Here is a 15998-nt window from a genome sequence, read left to right on the forward strand (position 1 = left end):
ATAAAAATCAAAGAAAATTCATTGAAATGTGGTTTTCTCTGAATGAGACTGTTTATATTTTATTTCTACCTAAATTTTGGTTTATCTGAATTTCCTAAGTGTTAAAAATGGATATGTATTATCTTTGCAATGCACAGAATTACTTTTGCTTTTTAATGTATGCTCATGTAGTGCAGTAATCTTCAGAGTTAAAATTCTATTTAGACTATATTATAAAACATAATTGTTTCATCTATAATTCAATTAACCTCCCCAATGTATAAAGAACTTCCAAGTCAGTGTAAGATGGTCCTTCCTTTGTAAAATACAAGATAGGGTCTGGTATTTAGGAGGTTATTATCTTCTCTATTACCTGTTGCTCATTGATCATTTCCTGAAAGAAAAAAAAATCTGCTACTACTGAATCACATCCTTTCTAGTTTTACAATATAACCTTTACAACAGAGTAACTTTTTAATTTTATCTAGATGTTAAAATTCTAAGATAATTGCCTTTTGCTATTGTAGGTTTCAACCTCATTTTTCTGTTTTTCTTAATCTGTTCAGAATCATGTCAGAATTATTAGCTTCATTTTAAAATAAAAATTAGAAATACTAATAAGAAAGCCAGAAACCACAGCTTAAGTCTATAATCCCAGATACTTGGGAGGTGAAGATCAAGAAATTGTGGTTTAAGAGCTGAAAATGTGGCTCAGTGGTAGAGTGCTTGCCTAGCATGCATGAAGCCCTGGATTGATTCCTCAGCACCACATAAACAAAAAAGCTGGAAGTGGTGTTGTAGCTCAAGTAGTAGAGTGCTAGCCTGGGGCAAAAAGAAGTTATAGGACAGTGCCCAGGCCCTGAGTTCAAGCCCCAGTACTGGCAAAAAAAAAAAAAAAAAGCAGAAGAAGAGGAGAAAGAAGGAAAGAAGGAAAGAAAGAAAAGAAAAGAAAGAAGAAAGAAAGAAAGAAAGAAAGAAAGAAAGAAAGAAAGAAAGAAAGAAAGAAAGAAAGAAAGAAAGAAAGAAAAAGAATTTGTGATTCAAGATCACTCTGGGCATACAAGTTCTTGAGACATCATCTCAACCAATGGTTTGACACAGCGCTGTGTGCCTGTTTTATCTAAGATAAATTATAGTGTCTTTAAAAGAACAGACAAATAATATGTACCTTTACAAACATATGCATAAAATTAACTCTGAAGACACATAATATGAAGTACCTGTGGTGGGGGGGAGGGTAATATCAAAGAAAACTGGTAATGTTAGTTGCTTGTAATACAAAAGCCAAGAGAGAAATAGCGTGGAGTTTTTACTGCATACTTTTTGGGTGATGGTACTGGAGACTCAACTCACAGCCTTATTTTTACTAGGCTGGCACTCTACTATTTAAGCCACACCTCCAACTTTGGTTAATTTGGAGATGGAGCCTCACAGATTTTTCTACCTGACCTGGGGCTGGCTTATAACTATAGTCCTCTGATCTCTACCTCCCAAATAGCTAGGATGATAGGCGTGAGCCACCAGAGCCTGTGTATTTATTTCTATTAAGAAATAAATGATATAAATTAAATAATGTTTAACTTAAATAATATCATTTAGATTTTAAAATAAAGAAATAATATCTTAAAATACCTATCCTATGGCTAAGACATCACCAAATGTGCCTGCATGAACAGTGATTTAGGCTCTTTGCTTTTAACTCTAACTATCAACCTCTCCCTCTACGAGAAGTGTCCTAGTATTACACTAAGTTGAGGAGCAAAAAACGGAAACTTGGAATTCCTTGAGTAAATGAAAAGGGGATACAATTCCTAACTTCCTCTTCCCTAGCCACTGGAACCAGTGCCTTCTCAAGGTCAGCCTCACTTTGGGAGACAGGCTTTGAGTGACTTGCCCTTCACACAGAGTTCAGAGTCTAATGCAGCTTCGTTTGGAGAGACTGATAGGTACAGCTCAGGAAAGTTGGTGAAAGTATGGTTGGAAATAGGTAACACAGAAACAATATTGTTCCAATATTGTCTAATCGTCAGCACAGCTCAACTGCAGCTGTTCAAGCACAGCATGAGTACTACCAAAGATGACTAACTCTAGTTGCTTCTACAACTCAAGGTGTCCAAGATGGTTCTGTTCTTCTGTTACTATTCAGCATTCAGAATGCTGGTGTGGTTGGCGGTTTATTTCAGAAATTTTTTCCGAATACAGGCCCCAGTGGAGTTGCATTTGAATCCTATCAGCACCTCCTCCATTGGATGGGTGCTGACCCAGCTGGGTGGCAACACACATTTGGACAATTGGAGAAAAAAAATAAGAAAAAAATAATCACAGGATTTCCATATTATTCACAGAAAGAGTTCAATATGCCACCATAAGGAATAATTAAGCTATAAATTTCCCCTTTGCCAAATGAGAGATTTTTTTAAATAAAATAACTGACTCCTCACCTCAACTTTATCTGCTAGATAACTATAATTAAGTAATGGGTGATAATTTGTTAGCATTTTATTTGCTATGTTTGCAAGGGCATTAAGCATGAACACAAGGCTGACAACAAATATGGTCGGTTTCTGATTTTCAGAGGCAAGAACGTGACTTTTGAGAATCAGATGGGCCCAGAGCATGCATTCTGGCAAATTAACTCTTCCTGTATTCCGAATAGGATCAGAGAGACTTTTTGTCTTAGCTGATTTGCATGTGCTAATTGCTAGTTCCAAGTCAATGCAGAGTGATCACCTACACCATTACATTCATAAATTAATATTCTTTTTTACTTCACAATTATTTACATACAGGAAAAACAGTATAAATAATCTTAAAGCTGTGTCTACACTTACATAATGAAGTTGTTAATTAAAGTAATGAGCTGGTTAATAACAAGCCCAAAATTCTTTCATGAGGTATCTATATAAGGGAGAAAGAAAGAAATACTGATCACAATTGCCTTAACACCTGATTTTTACTTTTTCAGGGCTACATTCCCTAAATTATACTTTGGCTATGAATCTGAATGCTTCTTTGATTCATCATAGACATATGGGTCCTTCCTATAACTGCCAAAGTAACAGGTATCACACAGAAAGAAAATAAGCTCATCAAAATAGGACTAGACTCTGACTGAAGCAAGCAGGTGGCACTAAATATACAAAAACTGAGGTATAAGTTGCAGTAAGCCACCCACTGTGAATGCCATGGATTTCTTTATTACCATCAGCCCAGGGTGAATCATTTTAGTTTTAGAAAAACCTGTTCTTTTAAGGAACTCTGATCCTTAACTAATCTTAAATATTAGAGGCTGAATTCCCTAAAAAGGCTTCTTGCTTTCCACCTGGATTATGGCTGGCAAATCACAATCCATGAACACTAGTGCTTAGGAAAAAAAAAAATCCAACCTATTTCCCTGTTTCAGTGAATGGTGCCATCAACCAATAACGGGAACAAATAATGACTATCAAGCCACTAAGTTTATACTTAGCCATTATTCAACAACAGAAAGCTGTCCTTGGCAGATTAATTCAGTAGCTCTAATAAGGAGGGATGTAGTAGAAAGAATCTAAAGGGCACATAGTTATTGAGGATGAAAGAATAAAGTCCTGAACTGAGATATTGACAGTAGAAAACAGGAAGAAAATACATGGAGACAAATTGTGAAGGTAAGCCATTTACACTTTGAGTAGAGGGAATGGGTGGTGTTAAAAGCCTATGTATAATCTAAGAAGGGAAAAGGAGAAAGACTTCCTCATTCTCTTCTTATAATTTCATTTACAAACACACAAATTTCCCTCAGGCATCTAAACAACACAGTTTATATAAGGAAGTGACCTGAGAAACTAGTGTTATGATGGGACAGGAACAGTGGCAACACATTATTAGTGAATGAATTAAGACCAAAAGTAAATTGGAGCCTAGTGGTAGAGTGCTTGCCTAGCATGCATGAAACCCTGGGTTCGATTCCTCAGCACCACATAAACAGAAAAAGCCAGAAATGGTGCCGTGGCTCAAGTGCTAGCCTTGAGCAAAAGATGCTTAGGGACAGTGCCCATGCCCTGAGTTCAAGCCCCAGGACTAGCAAAACAAAAAGAAAAAGAAAATTGGAGCCAGACTGGAGGCATGGCTAAAGTAGTAGGGTGCCAGTCAGGAGAAAAAGAGCCCAGGGAGTCTTCAAACTCCAGTAACCACACACACACACACACACACACACACACACACACACACACACACACACACACACACGGCTGGAGAGCCCAGGGAGTCTTCAAACTCCAGTAACCACACACACACACACACACACACACACACACACACACACACACACACACACACGGCTGGGAATGTGGCTCAGTGATAGAGTGCTTGCCTGCATGCATGAAGCCCTGGGTTTGATTCCTCAGTACCACAGAAGCACAAGTAACACTGTGGCTCAAGTGCTAGCCTTGAGCAAAAATAAGCTCAGGGACAGTGCCCACATCCCAAGTTCTCAGTTCTAGCCCCAGGACTGGCAAAATACACACACACACACACACACACACACACACACACACACACACACACACACACACACACACACACACACATGCACGCTCGTACGCATGCACAGTTTTAACTGAAAGGCAAAATAATTCCCTTTTAGCATGAGATGTTTTATATCTTTAGAAATATATAGGCATCTCTGTGCAATTATATTGATTGTATTTCATTTCTTTCACTTTACATTCAAACAAGGAGTATAATATTTTAATTGGTTAAATACTACAGTTGGGAATAGAGGAATTTGAATTTAAAATTAAGAGTAGTTTTAATATGTTAAGAGTTAACTACATTCCCATGTTCAATATTTTTTTAAACAGCAATTGTATATAACGGACCATTCTGAAGTATGATAAATGATGTATTCTGAATTCTAATAATGCTGGCATTACTTATGACCCTTTCTTATAGCAATAGCCAATAAAAAAGATCATATTTTCAGTATGTACATATCATTTTGAAGACCCTAATGTTAAAAAGCGAGTCAATTTATTTAATTTATAGGAATATGACAGCCAGTCTGGGAATAACATTTTATGGTTCTGGTTCTATCAATATCGGATGCCCTAAATTTTCCTTTTAAACATCTCCATTTTCCATTGTCATGTCTGAATTACCTTTATTATTGTATTTTACCTATTTCAATGTCTACTTCCTTTCTTATATAAATGTATTCATCAGCTGAAAGTCAAAAGAAACCTAGAAACCCTTAAGATTTAAAACATACGTTAGTGACTATATATTATGCTGTTAAGATCAGAAGCAGTGCTCTCTCTGGTAAGAATTGTGTTTATATTTAGCTCATCACTAAATCTGACTCATTAAAAAGTGATCTTTTAACAGCAATAAAAAATGGGAAACTATACTAAAAATTGACTATATTTTAAATTTTGTAACAATTTGAATTCTCCTGTAACCATTTTTCTCTAATTCCCACTGCTTGTTCCACATAAGAAAAAGAAAATTGAAACCCAGTAATAAAACTATATACAAGTTACAGAACCTGCACCTAAATATACTTAAAAATCTCTTCATAGGGGCTGGGAAGGTAGCTCAGTGGTAAAGTGCTTGCCTTGCAATGTATGAGGCCCTGAGTTCGAGTCCTCAGCACCACATAAGCAGAAAAACTGGAAGTGGCGCTGTGGCTCAAGTAGTAGAGTGCTAGCCTTGAGCTTAAGAGCTGAGGGACAGCACCCAGGCCCAGAGCCCAGGCCCACAACTGAAAAAAATATATATCTTCATAAACATAAAATACATGTGAACAGCAAATAATACTGTAAAATGGCGTGGTAAAACCTTGACTAGTAGAGATGCCTCAAAAACTGGAACATTCTCAGAGAATTCTGTAATTCAGAGAACTGCACAATTAATTTCAGACAAGCTTTCGCCTTATAGATTAAAGCCATGAAAATCTTCAGTTTTTTTATTCATCATTTATGTTTCTATATTAGGTATTTTGTAACCACCCAGAAGTAAAAATTCCTCTAGCCATTTTATTTATAATGTCTTATTTAACCTCGTACTATCAAAGATCTACATTGGCCTACTATTTGAAGTGATGAGAAAATGAGAAAGAATTGTAGTTTTACTTGATCAAGACTAAAAATTATATTAAAAGGCTAGTTTATTGTCCATGACTACATATTTTACCTATAGGAAAAAATTGCATGACATCATGATGAATCAGTTAATGTTACTAATTTCATTAAACCTAACACCTACAATTATTTTCTCTTCCATTCATTCCTTCAATGAGCTCTTCCCTTTGACAAGTTTATTTTTATCATCATGCTCACTTTTCTCAAATTTTTGATTTTTCCATTATAGAATGAAGATCATCTTTGTTCTAATAAACTATGTTACTGTAAGCTTAGATATTGTTAAAGGTGATATAAAACTTTTAGCACAATTAGATAGCAAAGAGAAAAAACTGATCTCAAGTTTTCCAAATTTTACTGGACACTATTGTGACATTATACTCTGGACTCAATCGATGCCTTAGAAACTTAACCTAGCATACTGCTCAACAAAAAAAAGCAGGGGGACTGGGAAGGTGGATCAGTGGTAGAGTGCTTGCCTTGCATGCATGAGGCCCTGGGTTCGATTCCTCAGCATCACATAAGCAGAAAAAGCCAGAAGTGGCACTGTGGTTCAAGTGGTAGAGCACTAGCCTTGAGCTGAAGAGCTGAGGGACAGCGCCCAGGCCCAGAGTTCAGGCCCATGACTGACAAAAACAACAACAACAAGCAACAACAACAAAAAGCTTCATCTGACATAAAAGCCTTTATTTCTTATGAACAAATCTCACCTCTCCTGTTAGATGATCAGTGATCTAGGAGAGAATAAAAGTGCCACCCAGCTAGCATCGTCCCATCAATGTCAGGAAATAAACATCTGAGTCAATTTTTTATAAAACTAGTGCATCTTTACAGTAGATCTTTATTCCCCAAACGGAATGCTATCTCATTTAATTTGTACATCTACAAAAGTGTGTGGAATTTTATCAGCTCAGAGAAACCTTAACAATACTATTAATTTCATTTTTCTAAGATGACTCTCAGAGCTCCTTGTCCCTTCATTCGTGAGGAAATACAGGCTGTTCCCTGCTCTTAGTTTACATAGCAGTGTTTGCACTGCACCACAGAGTACAATTTTAGTTCATATGTCCAACTTGCCTTTTTTCTTTCTTAGCATTATTTAGATATTTTTACTGGTAGAAAAACAAAAAATGATTTTTTAAAACATGTATATGAAATAAATACCACCAAAAAACTATTCTCTGCATTGGATAATGGAGTTTTAATGTATTTCTGCTGTCGGGTTAGTGAATTTGTGTGATAATTTTATGTGACAGTATAATTAAATTGTAAAACAATTCCCATTTCCTATGTATTTTATCTATTTATCATCATTTATTTCTTTACCTTCTTTTTCTGCAATAAATATTATTGTAAGGAGAGTTAAATAAGTTAAACCAATGCAATTACTTTTTACAGATTGAAATTAACTTCATATATCAATTTGTACACATTTATACAAAGTACCTACCACTTGCCTGGTATAAATAAATGTGTTTATTGCAGTATATTTATGATGTCACTGCGGTTTCCATGTTTGCCTTCCTTTTGAGTAATGATATATATGTTTAAACTTGACATTTTAACAGTATTTTCAAACAATTTCATTCATTATCAAATAACCATTTATTACACGATGGCAATTTTGTACCATTTTACTGAACCCTTTAGGCGCTCCTAAACAATGATTTATCAACCAATATACAGATTTTAATGCTTATCACAGCAAATATAGCAAGTAACATTAAATAGTAACCTGACAAGGGATAACTAAATTTTTTTAATCCTGATGAGTCATGTTTAGCAATAGCCAGTATGCATTTATTGCTATACTAGAAAATAAGAGACATATATTAAACTGTTGTATGCTTCGTGTGTTCAGACAGTTAATTATAAAACCAATGTGAACATTAACCATATTACCCTAAATGTTGATTTTAAAAGACAGGAAGAAGAAAGGAGTATTTTAGGTTTCTTAGATGCTGATCTGCTTGGTAGCTTTTTTGTTATCTTGGCCTCTCTGCAGGAGGGAAAATATTCCTGCTCAGAAAAGTCATTTGTGGGTAACAAATCAGGGATGATCCAGATGGATCGTGTTGTGTGAGACAAATGGCTACTTACAATAATCCGATCGGCTTGCTGCACACAAGACATATCCAGATCATTTTAATCCTCATGAGGTCTGACCATATCTTCCTTGCTGGAGCATCCCACAAAAGTTACGTGGCTGTGAACTTTTATTAAAAAGAGGAAATTGAATTTCTCTATCTAAAGAAGGCAAATCAACAGCAAAATGTATTATCTTAATAGGATCACACAGTTGATCCAGTGAATAGTACAGTCCCTTGAGAATGCTGAAAGTTTAGGCTTAAAAACAAACAATTATCAGGGACAGAAAGGGAGGAGGGAAAAACAAGACAAGCTTCTGTTCAAGTAGGGTCATTTACATAACACATTAAACCTGATAAAGGTGTCTGTCAGTGTGTGGGAGGATCTGTATTTCTTCAGTTATCCACATGCAGAATGAATTAATTTGACACTAATTGTGGAAGGATTAAATTTATTCCATCTCTATAGAGTACTCCTCGACTATTAAAGTTAAATGAAGATAAAAATGAATTATTCTTTCCTAGATCAAAAATTAAACATCAAGCCAATTTATGAGGGTACAAGAGACGATGGGCAATGAAGATCACAACCTGTGACTTTTTTTCTAAAATAAATTGAAATAGAAGCTTAATTTTGGATAGATTTATGAATTTAACAAAAAGATCCCTTAGTGAGGAGGCTCCTGTGACATCTTTGGAAATACATTATACCTTAGCTAGAAGAACCTAAAAACACACATTATTATGAATAGTTTTAAAATGACAGCTAAGAAACCCATTTGCTAAAGAATAGCTTTGTTTGAGAGTCAAAAAAAAAAAAAAAAAAAAGAATTGTTAAAGTGAAAAGAGGGACCTAGTTCAAATTACTTTATTTCTGCACTGACTGAGCCAAACCATCAGATAAAGTAGTCTCATAAACCAAACTTTACATGTACTTCCATTTTCAGGATGGTCCTTAAACAATATCAATTCATATCAATTCCAGACAAGGTTGGAGACTCCCTGGCACTGCCATGCTTCATACGTCTATGAACAAGATAGTAGGGTTGTAGCTGAGGGAAGAGTTACTAATTCAATGGTCACCTGGGAAATCTAAACAAAAATTTCACATGCTGAGTTCAGTGATTTGACTACATTGTGCAAACTTGCAAACTTTAATTACTAATTTCTCTAGAAGATGTTCAGAATCTTTTAATATTACTAATTTCCCTGGGAGATGTTCAGATTTTTTAACGTATCTTTTCTATCATCTGGCACATAATTTTGCATGTGCTTATATTGTTTTACTGTATGTGTCATTTTAAAAACAGTAATACAGATGTATAAGACACATAATTTTCAGATATTTATTCTGTATAACATTTCAGTGAATTCCTAAATATTAAGGAAATGATCATCTCAGATTTAGAAAATTATGAAATAAGTCTTTAGGGCTTGCCCAAGATGACAGAGATTTTAGCAAAGTAAGGATGAATATGCCTTCTGTAACCCAGCCCAAACAACTAACTTCCATTTTGGTATACATTTTATTTATCAAAACATAACCACATCTTAATATGTAATAATGTCATTCCTTAAAATATATTTTCTATTATCTGGTATGTAATTGTGCACGTGTATGGGTTGCTTTTGTTGCTTGTGTCATTTTTTAAATGTAGTACAGACATATAAGACACATAATTTTCATATATTTGTTCTATATGGCATTTCAATGAATTCCTAAATAATCCCAGCTTTAGACAAATTAAGAAATAAGTCTTTGGGACTTATCCAAGATGACAGGAATTATAGCAAAATATGGACTAATATGCCTGCCTTAACACAATCCAAACAACACACTTTCATTTTGGTTTAAGTTTTATTCATCAAAACCTTCCAGGAAACATAATTGGATTTTAACATGGACCCCTGTCATAAACTAATTAAGGAAAGACTAACAATGTAATTTCAGGCATTTGTCATTTTATGGAATTAAATCCTCCCACATACTTTCTCACTCCCCAAACTATACAGTAGGCATATTTGATGTGATTTTTGTAAACAGAGTCTAGGTAAGACCACTGTCAGATGGAATGGCAGCTCACTTCATGCATTAATATTAAGGATAAAGGGTAAAGGTTCCACTCTTCTACTCTCCTATCACTCCTGACCAAAAAACAATCTAGAAGTTCAGAAATTAAGGATCCTTTAAATTTTCATATGAAATTCCTGTTACTTCATCATTTCCTATTTATATACATCTGAAACTGAAAAGCTTTCTTCTTTTTCCTAGCAATCTGGTGCTTTAATCATTACATTGAGAGAACACATTTCTTTTTCTTTATCAAAAAAGAAGCATATTAATAAAAAGTAGCGGGGCGCCGGTGGCTCACACCTGAAATCCTAGCTACTCAGGAGGCTAAGATCTGAGCATCAGGTTCAAACCCAGCCTGAGCAAGAAAGGCCATGAGACTCTTATCTCCAATAAACCACTCCGAAAACTAGAAGTGGCACTGTGGCTCAAGTGGTAGAGTGCTAGCCTTGAGCTGGAGAGCTGAGGAACAGCGCACAGGTCCAGAGTTCAACCCCCACAACCGACAAAAAAAAATAAATAAAATAAAATAAAAAGTAATGTTTAATATTTTCAGTTGTATGGAAATTCATGAAAAAGAATAGCTAATAGCCTTTATTTACAGAGTTCCCATATTTTAAAATCTAAATAATCACTTAGATTCTCTCAAGTTCAGTGGGTTATTTTTAGGAAATTAAATGCATTTTTTAAATACAGTTTTTAGGATAATTACCCATTGCAACAGTGTTAGATGATGTCACCATATAATTTTTTATGCTTGTATTAAAATGCATTTGTTTTTCATAGTCATGTTAGTGCTTTGTTTTGTTAAATATGATAAAAATTCCAGTAGATTCAATTGCTTGTGTATTTTGTTTTTTAAGATAATTTTGTTATTATTAAGGTGTTATATAAAGGGGTTAAATCAAGTAATGAGTACAGTTCTTTTTGGACAATGTCACCCCTCTCTTTACTCTCCTTCACTTTTCCCCTCTCATCCCTGCCCACATGTTGCATAGTTAGTTCATTTGCCACAGTGTCTACTGAGTAACAGACCTATACTTGCTCACCCTTCCCTTCCTGCACCTCCACTCAAAAGACAGAAAAAAGAATAAACAAAACCCAAAAGCAAAAATAAACAATAAAAACAAAAATGTTTGCTTATATATTTTGAAATGCATTTGTTGGTTATATTTATTTTAATTGAAAGCCAATCCCAGGGATAACCAACCATGTCTTGACACTTTTACAAAACCATTAGTCATGAACTGGAGTAATTTTTTTTTCAGTGACTTATTCAGGACAAAGATCTGTAGAGGGGTGCGGGGGAAGCACCAATCCTGGGGCTTAGACACTGTCCCTGAGCTTTTCTGCTCAAAGCTAGCACTATACCACTTGAACCTCGGCTCTGTTTCTGGCTTTTGGGTGCTTAGTTGGAAATAAGAATCTCATGGATCTTCCTGCTGGGTGGCTTTGAACTGCGCGATCCTCAGATCTCAGCCTCCTGAGTAGTTAGGATTACAGGAGTAAGCCACTGGCATAGCAGGATGAGATCTTACATATTAATCAGGGTAAAGAACTCAGTGTAAATGAGTCTCTGTGCAAATGGAAACTGATAGCAACTACATGGTTGCTATCATCTTTGCCAACTTTTATGATCTTCTGTTGTAAAAATTACATCCTCAGATAGTTTTAAATTCTTACTGGTAATTTCTTTTACTCCTACTAACATCTTCACAGAGCACATGACTATGGACTCAAGATGCATTCCTACCATTGGTTTTAACAAATAATCTAAACTAGAATGAACTTTTGTACTTCTATTGGATGAAATTTACATCTGTCACCCCTAACAAACCTGAGTATGTCCAGATAGGAACATAGGCCCTTACATCACTCCAAACCACAACCTTGCTTGTTGAATTGAATCCTTATAGACCTATGTTCTAAAATCCTCTTGCAAATGAGCTTGGTTTCTCCCTGGAATGGCCATAATCTAACTTTGCACATGGAAGTATTTCTTGGAAATGTGTACTGTTGCTCTCTGGGGTATGGAAGTATCACACAAGAGTATTGTGTAATATATGTGTACAGTCCAATTTGGCTTTCTGAAATAGGAAAGTACAAATTCTCTGTGGAACTGTTTCTTTGACTAGTTCATTGTAGGAACGAGGCTTGTCACCATGCCAATGATAAAAATTGCTGCTAGGTTCAGTTTTGAATTTTATCAAGTGAGTAAGTGAAATATATATGTTCATCTCAGACTAAAGTTATGAATAATTAAATGAATATATAATTTGTATCCAGTTTTACAGCCTGGAGCTTCAGCAGCAAAGACATCTCAGCCCATGTAAAAAGGATACTTCATGCTTTTTTTTTTTTACAAAAATTATGAGTGAGCTGCCAAATATCACTGAATTTATATGCTTGTAAGCAAGAATAACAATCTGCCTATAAAATCACACAAGGGAGAGTGAAGTAGCCTTCAAGAGTTTTATTTAATGTATCTTATGCCTTTTGAAGTTTGAATTTGCTCAAGCATTTTCTCAGCATTGACTCAAATGTCTTGAATTCTTCATTATTTCTCACCCATATTCTTATTTTTTGGTGACACTAGAGCTTGAACTTAGGGTCTCACACTTACTAAACAAGCCTTCTACCACTTGAGACATACTCCTTAACCCTTTTTTTGTAGGTAAGATTTCTTGTTTTTGCTCAGGTTGGTGTCAGATCGCAATCTTCCTACCTGTATACCTCTTGTGTAGCTGGGATTACAGGTATGAATCATCATGCAGAGCTTTTTTATTGAGATAAAGTTCTCACTGTCTTTTTGCCTGGACTTTCCTTGAACCATGATACTCTCTACCAATTCCACCCAAATTGCTGGGATTGCAGGTGCGAGCCACTGTACCAATCTCCTCTCTTACCTTTTCTCTAGCCAAGACTGGTTCCAAGTTTGGGGAACAGACCTAGAAAATAACATTAGGTAAGTATATTAATCCATCTTGATTCCTATTTAAAACCAATCCTCCAGAAGTACTTTATAAAATGAACAATGAGGGTGCCCTCCTGTTACAAATAAAAGCATCACATTCAAATCAAAGCTCTTAGTGGGGAACTAGAGCTAACTGTACAGTTGAGCAGGTTGTGTCCGGCACACAGAACTCTGTTGATAGATCACTCTACTTACCAAGCCACATGTTCCAGAGCAAGGCTCCATCTGCTTAGGAGGAAAGAGTGGCTTTTGAAATTTTCCATATAGGTATCTATGTGAGAAATCGAAAAAGCAGCATTCAGCTCACCAACCTTGCCCCCAGGTGTATCACCTACCGAGGATTCCCTTGGCTGCTTTGCAGAAAATTGTGCTCTGGGCTTTAAATAGCTTTATGAGGAATTTTCTCATTCTAATAGATACCTTTATTTTGTCATCCACAAGGTTAGACTTATGAGAAATGCCAGGAAAAGCTGTATAAGGAGATGCTCTTTTAATTATTTACAAAAACAATCTGCAGGAGTGTGACATGCTGTGTTCATACAGAGTAATAGCATACTCATATTTCTCCATCTGTTAGGAGATGCCTGGAGACTGGACTGATGGCAGAGGAAAGACTGGCAGCAGGAATAGAAAAGCACAAAGAAGAAGAAAAGTGCTATTCAGGAATTAGTGTGCTGCAGAGAAAACAGCACAAAATTCTCTCACACTTTCATGGAAAAGTGGGCCAGGTAGAGAAGGGAAACTGAATATAAAACATTTACCAAGCAAAGAGTAGGCAACGATGCTCGATAAGAAATGTATTCGTGGGCTGGGAAGGTGGCTCAGTGGTAGAGCACTTGCCTTGCATGCATGAGGCCCTGGGTTCGATTCCTCAGCACCACATAAGCAAAAAAGAAAAAAAACGGAAGTGGCGCTGTGGCTCAAGTGGTAGAGCGCTAGCCTTGAGTTGAAGAGCTAAGGGACAGCACCCAGGCCCCAGAGTTCAGGCCCCACGACCAGACCAAAAAAAAAAAGAAATGTACTCATTATCGTGCCCATGTAATTGTAACTCCTCTGTATGGTATTCTCAGAATAAAATTTAAAAAATAAAAAAAAAATTAAAAAAAAAAGAAATGTGATTCCTGTTCTAGATTTTTACACAGTGAAAATAAAATTGGATTTGATTCAAAGAGGCTACAAATATTGTATCCATCTGCCAATTTCCTTCAGCATTCCAGATTAATTATGTGTCTAGTCTGTGAGTTCTCCTTTGAACAATTTTTTAAAAGCTCTTGTGAATTCTTTTATTTGTAATTTAAATAAAAAATGTTGACAAGTTTATTTCAATGTAAAAAAAAATCATTTACCAATGTGGTTTTCCACATTGAAAAGTTAATAATACAATATCTATAATAATAACATCAGTAATAATACTGGTAATAACAAAGAAGAAAATAGGGAGGAAGCAAAATACTAATGAGAAATTAGTGATCCTGAGGTCCTTCCCATGGAAACTATGTGTATAATAGTAAAGAGAGCTTCCTGGAGGAATGCCATTCTACCACTCACTCTGAAACACAGCTTTTATGAAAGCAACAAGTGTAAATGTAAATACAACTGTCAGTAGAGACTTTCAGCAAAGAAGGCTGACCAAAGGACCCCATACTTGGCTCCAGTCCAGTGGCCAATGAAGGTACTGGCTCTCTCAAAGGAAGTGGAAGTAACTTCCTGTATTTTATTGGACCACAATAAATCAATAACAGGAGAAACCACAGAAAATATCCTAACAGAGAGACTGGACAATTCACTTTTGAATGACCAATGGATGCTCAATGAAGAAATAAGGGAAGATACTTGTTTTTAGATATCCCAGAAGGAAAATATAAATTGCCAAAACCTTTGGAACACAGAAAAAGCAGTTTATAGCCGGAAGTGTCCATATTTTTCAAAAGTCAGAGAAATTTTGACTAAATAATCTAATAGTGTAGTTTAAGCTCTTGGGAAAACAAGAACTAGTCAAAATCTAGAATTTGTAGATGAAAAAATATATATCGGGGCAGAAGGTAACAAAACAAGCAATCAATGAAATAAAAATTTGGCTCTTTAAACAGATAAACAAGATTGACAAACTTTTAGCCAAATTAATCAAAAGAGAAAATCCAAATTAATAAAATTAGAAATAAAAGGGGAGACACAATAAATCTAGAGGTCCCTTAGAGAATATTTCAAAAATCTATATTCTAGCCAGGCGCCAGTGGCTCACCGGCTCTCAGCTCAGGAGGCTGAGATCTGAGAATCATGGCTCAAAGCTAGTCCAGGGAGGAAAGTCTGTAAGACTCTTATCTCCAATAGACCACTAGAAAATAGGAAGTGATGCTGTGGCTCAAGTGGTAGAGCGCTAGCCTTGAGCTGAAGAGCTCAGGGACAGTGCCCAGGCCCAGAGTCCAAGCCCCAGGACTGACAAAAAAAAAAAAAAATCTACATTCTAACAGACTGGAAAATCTAGAAGAAATGGACAATAGCAATCAATGAAATTGAAGCAGTAATAAATAGCCTCCCAAGAAAGAAAAATGTAGATTCAGATGGATTCACAGCTGAATTCTACTAGACCTTAAACAGGAATTAACACCATACTCCCCCAACTATAATAAAAAATAGAAAAGGGAAGAACACAACCAAACTCATTCTATGAAGCCAGTATTACCTTGATATCAAAATCATATAGTGACATGATAAAAAAAAAAACTACCAACCAACTTTCTGGTAAGCATAAATACAAAACATCTCAA

At 35.7% G+C, this 15998-nt stretch overlaps 1 long non-coding RNA gene across 1 annotated transcript in view; it reads right to left on the reverse strand.

Annotated features, from left to right (window-relative positions):
* LOC138809033 (uncharacterized) overlaps window positions 1-13491 on the reverse strand; it is a 32940-nt gene extending 19449 nt beyond the window's left edge. Inside the window, exons 1-3 of the long non-coding RNA XR_011366668.1 lie at window positions 13426-13491; window positions 13163-13204; window positions 8199-8311 (exon numbers count right to left, since the gene is read on the reverse strand). This is a non-coding gene — a long non-coding RNA (uncharacterized lncRNA). The remainder of the gene's footprint in view (window positions 1-8198; window positions 8312-13162; window positions 13205-13425) is intronic.
* Between the last annotated feature and the right edge of the window lie 2507 nt (window positions 13492-15998).

Source organism: Dipodomys merriami, unplaced genomic scaffold (genome assembly GCF_024711535.1).
Source record: "Dipodomys merriami isolate MVZ:Mamm:240054 unplaced genomic scaffold, mDipMer1.0.p SCAF_48, whole genome shotgun sequence".
Classification (NCBI taxonomy): domain Eukaryota; kingdom Metazoa; phylum Chordata; class Mammalia; order Rodentia; family Heteromyidae; genus Dipodomys; species Dipodomys merriami.